The sequence below is a fragment of the Atta colombica genome, unplaced genomic scaffold, assembly GCF_001594045.1.
Source record: "Atta colombica isolate Treedump-2 unplaced genomic scaffold, Acol1.0 scaffold74, whole genome shotgun sequence".
NCBI classification, from domain to species: Eukaryota; Metazoa; Arthropoda; class Insecta; order Hymenoptera; family Formicidae; genus Atta; species Atta colombica.
The window spans coordinates 142254-147509 of NW_017259566.1; the positions used below are offsets into that span (position 1 = coordinate 142254).

A 5256-nucleotide genomic window follows, 5' to 3' on the forward strand; every position below is an offset into this window, starting at 1 on the left:
GTATATTATTTATAATTATATAACTTTATATATGTATATAATACAAACCGGATTATGAAACTATTACATTATTTCGTTATTTCGTTTTTTATTTATTTCGTTATGTTATAATAAATAAACAGCGATGTAATGACATTCATTGCACGTTATATAACAATTGTTTCGTTGATATTGAATTAGTACTACCATAATTTAAATTTCTAATGTCGCGAGAAGCTCTATGCCGAGCTTCGAACTGTCGAGCGCGACAAAGCGCAACACCCGTGACAATTTACTTGAATCATGAGAATTTATGGATGAGTATTATTTGTGCTATAAAAGAATATTACTAATTCAGTCGCTTGCATTACAAAATATATCAGTGCACTAAAAGTTATTCTGGAATTAATGAAGTTAAATAATGTAAAAGTTATTGTTGAGTTTAATCTCCACATCTTCGATGTTGATTAAGTTCATTCGACGCGTTTTTGCATGAAATGAACGAATTTGATAAATAAAGTATCGCTCTGCCCCGTAATGAACCGAGATATTAATCATTATATAGTCAAGACTATTCAGATTAAGAAATCTTTCACATCGATGGCATAAAAATACTCATGTCTATTTCTATGCCATCGATGTGAAAGATTATAGCCACTTACATGTTATAATAAGTATTATTTGTTTCAATATTGCACAAATTCTTTGCAAAATGGTTGGATATAACAGAATAATAATAATCAAGCACGATAAAGAAAAATTGTGTTTTTAAAGCAGAGAATTTATTTTTAAAATAAAAAATTTATAAATATAAATTAATTCCTTAATGATACAAAATAGTTGGATATAACACAGCAATAAGAGTCAACCACGGTAATTCTTGTGCAAATACAGTTAATAAAACAACTTTATCAATAATTAATCCGCTGTAAGCGGATAAATATAATAAAGCGGATAAAGTTATTTTGTTAACCATAATTATCCAACTATTTTATATCATTAAGGAATTAATTTATATTTATAAATTTTTTGTTTTAAAAATAAATTCTCTGCTTTAAAAACACAATTTTTGTGATTTAAAAATATAAATTCTCTGTTTTAAAAATCCTGGGAGCAAAGTCTGCGGAAAATTTTGAGCAAGGCTTGCTACCAATTTTTTATTGCAGAAAGGCAATAAATTGTATTTAATGTTTGTATTATTTGATATTAGCTGCGTTCAACAGACTCAACAATTGAGCGCTAGGTGTTATTAACGTATTCTTCCAGATTTAAAATGCTAATTGGATGATCTGAAAGAATACATCAATAATAGCAAATGCTCTGTTAAACACTGACACAACTTTTGAGTCGCATTGTCAGCAAATTATTGTCAGAAATATGACAAAACCTTCTAGACATGCTTTTCTAGCAGATTCGTAACAGAAAATGAACAAAATCCTGCATAAGTCCTGCACCTGACGACAGATTAAAAGATCTTAAAGCAAACTCTGCTTGATTTCTGCCACCAATTTACTAGCATAGTTTATCAGGCTTTAATGACAAATCCATAGCCAAAGGTGAACATAGATGGTTATAATTTCGTAATCAAAATCTAATCGAGTTTGCTGCAAATTTGGTCTCAAATTGACTATTGTTTTGCTATCAGAAGACATATACGATTATTTTCTATATAATTTTTGTTTTTACAGCAGAGAATTTGTTTTTAGAGGTATTTGTCTGCTTTAAAAACAAAGTCTCTGCTTTAAAAATAAAAATTATGTAGAAAATAATTTGTATTTTAAAGCAGAGAATTTGTATTTTTAAAATAGAGAATTTTTTTTAAGTAAAAAATTTGTATTTATAAAGCAGAGTCTGAAAGAATTTATTTGATCCTCAATGCCATCGATGTGAGAAATTTCCTCACCTAAATATCTATCAACTTCAACAAGTAATATCTCAATTTGCAAAACAGAGCGATACATTTTTCTGATTCATTTCATGCAAAAACGCGATGAATGAATCTAATTTTATCAACATTGGAAGTGAGGAGGCTAAACTTAACAATTATCATAAAAGTATAATATATGAATATTACAATTGAATACTTCGAATATTCAGAAATGATATTTATAAATTTGCATATATTTATGTGCAAACTATAACGTTTATAAATAAATGAATTAAAATCAATTATATTACATATGTCTTTTATATCGCAAAAACAATTTTCAGGAAATGTATTTTGTACATACTAATCCCAGAGAAAATCTTTGAATTAATTCTAAACGAAAGCAAGTTTGTTTTTGCTTTAGAATTAATTTTAAGATCTTTTCTGGGAAGAATATGTGCAAAAAGCATTAAATAAATTTAGAATAATGTATAGCAACATAACAGTTACATTCTAGTTTTATAACAATAACGCAGCAAATTATAAAACTATTATATGATTATTATATAATATCTCAAGTTACATGTTATATTATATAACTGCAATTCAAGAGTGGGAAATTACAACTAACATGGACGTAGAATGTTATGCATTTGTTATACAAAATTTTGTATGGAAGCAATATAATAGATACATATTTATGTTTGTTGGGTTGTCTTTATAATGTTCTTGACTTTAGATAAACTTCTCGATCGTAGAAAAGCAATATGACGACACTTTTTCACCATGTAACAAATTAATCATCAAATAATAAAACAGGAGTTTGTTTTTTTTAAAACAGTATCTGAAGGATTGTAACAGTATCTGAAGGATTGTAACTCACACACTTGATTGATGGCAGAGTCGACACAAGAATGATTTACGAAGAATAATTTTTGAACGATTCTATCGGTTTATTGTTATTAATTAGTACAAGTTAATTATTCAATTCGAAATCAGGATAAATGTTAAGAAGGACCGACTTCAAATTTTGATAATAATACACTAAATCTATGCGTTTTTGTGTAAAGAATTTACAAGAAGAAAGTGTCGCTTTCTCCACGAATATATTAAGCATTAAAGTTAACGTCTATTCAGGTATTAGGAAATCTCCTTCACAGCAAACACAAATATATAACTATTACATTGCTTTCATATTCAATGGAACATAACAGATAATATAACATGTGCATAACATTCTATTATATTGCTATACATTTATTCTAACTTAATTTAATGTTTTTTGCACATACTATTCCCAGAAAAGATCTTGGAATTAATTCTAAAGCAAAAACAAACGGAATAGTTTATTGTCGTTTAAAATTAATTCCAAGACCTTTTCTGAGATTAGTATGTGCAAAATACATTTCTTGAAAATTGTTTTAATATAAAAAACAATATGTAATAATATATAATAATAATTGATTTTAATTCATTTATTTATAAACATCATAGTTTGCACATAAATACATATATATTTACAAATATGATTACTGAGTATTTAAAGTATTTAATATATTCATATATCAGGAGATGTGGTAGTGTCTTCGGCCATATTTAAAAAAAAAATAAAAGACATAAAGACACTACAAGTCTCTTATCCCGAGTCACCAAAGTCCATTTTCTGATACAGAGCTACTAAAATATAAAAAATTTTCGCATCGTAACATATCCTGAAAGGCGGCATCGCCACGAACAATTTGAACCAAAAGAAATAAAAATCGGTCAAGCCGTTCTGAACATGCAAGCGAAAAGTGATGATTTTCGTGAAAAATGAGTCTTCTTCTCTTCTTCTTCTTCTCTGCCCGCAATCACCTCTCTTCTCTCTTACTTTTTACTTATATCTTCCCCAACTTCGACCAATTCTCCTTCCCCCTCCATTCCTCCTTCCCCACCCCTCTCTTTTTCGCTCTATCTCATTCTCTTTCGTCCTCTCTCATTTTTGTCTGCTGAAAGTGTCCAATGATCACTCATGGTCTTGACCTTGACCAGTGAGTTAAGGTTGTATTAATTTTTTTGTAGAATTTCGTAACGCATAATGAGTGACTACTACAATTTTTTCCGAATTTTCCGAAAGTTGCTGATCTTTATAATGTGTGGGAGAGTCAGAGTCATCGGAGGTGAATGGTCCATTAATTTTAATAGCATTCTTAATGGGCAACGATCGCCTGTTGTCCGATGATCATTCAGAGTCGTGACTTTAACAATATTAGTCATTTTAATTTTTTTGGATAGTTTTGTAATGCGTGATGAATGATTGCTACAATTTTCCGAAGATTGTTTGATATGATGATCTTCATGTGTGGAAGGGTCATTAGAAATGAATTGTCCTTCGATGATCACTAAGAGTCATTACCATTATTATACAATATACAATATGTTAGCGTCATCGGAGTTGAATTCCCTATTTCAGTTTTAATAATTTCTTAACGTGAAATGACTGTTTAACCTTCCGAAAGTTGCAGAAAATGTAGTGGGAAAACAAGTATCGTATGCCGCAGATCTATGTTAATAAGTAATAATTCTTGATTGAAAAAAGAAATAAAATTATGTAAAAGTTACCGAAATATGATGAAAAGACTATCCAAAGTTTGCATATGATTATAAAGAATTATGATAAATTAAAAATAATAAAGCATTTCGAGCTCAATTGAATCATTCTCAATGTTATAAATATAAAGTGACAAGTATTAGGTGTACAACTTTGCTTCCGCCGTTTTCCTATAGATGGCTTTAGCGGTAAGTGATGGTCGAAATAAATAGATCATAGACGTCATACAATAAACTTGGGCATCTCAACCCCATAGTCAACATAACCCCATAGAAACATTAGTCGATTTGTGTCTACATCATAAAGTTATTCTCGATTGAAAATGTTAGTTTACGAGCCAAATTCTCGTCATTTGCGGGAGGTTTTAATTTTTTGCTTCAATATGAAGAAATCTGCGGCTGAGGCACATCGAATGCTCTCAAATACTTATGCTGAGGCCGCTATTAGAATGTGAAAGAATGTGTCGTGAGTGGTTTCAACGCTTCAAGAACGGTGATTTTGACATCGAAGACCGACATAGCAGTGGAAGAGAGAAGGTTTTCGAAGATGCAGAAGGAGGCATTACTTGAGCAAGACTCGTGTCAAAATCAAGAAGAATTGGCACGATCATTGGGAGTGACTTAACAAGCCATTTCAAAACGCCTCAAAGCCATGGCAATGATTCAGAAGCAAGGAAATTGGGTGCCGTACGAATTGAAGCCGAGATATGTTGAACGGCGTTTGTTTGCTTGTGAACAGCTGCTTGAAAGGCAAAGACGGAAGGGATTTCTGCATCGCATTGTGACTGGGGACGAAAAATGGGTTCATTACGATAATCCCA

The 5256-nt window shown here is 30.4% G+C and overlaps 1 protein-coding gene across 1 annotated transcript in view; it reads right to left on the minus strand.

The window, feature by feature from the left end:
- LOC108692511 (phospholipase A1 member A-like) overlaps positions 1–5256 on the minus strand; it is a gene marked incomplete at its 5' end in the record, with an annotated part of 59588 nt that overhangs the window by 781 nt on the left and 53551 nt on the right. The window lies entirely within an intron of this gene.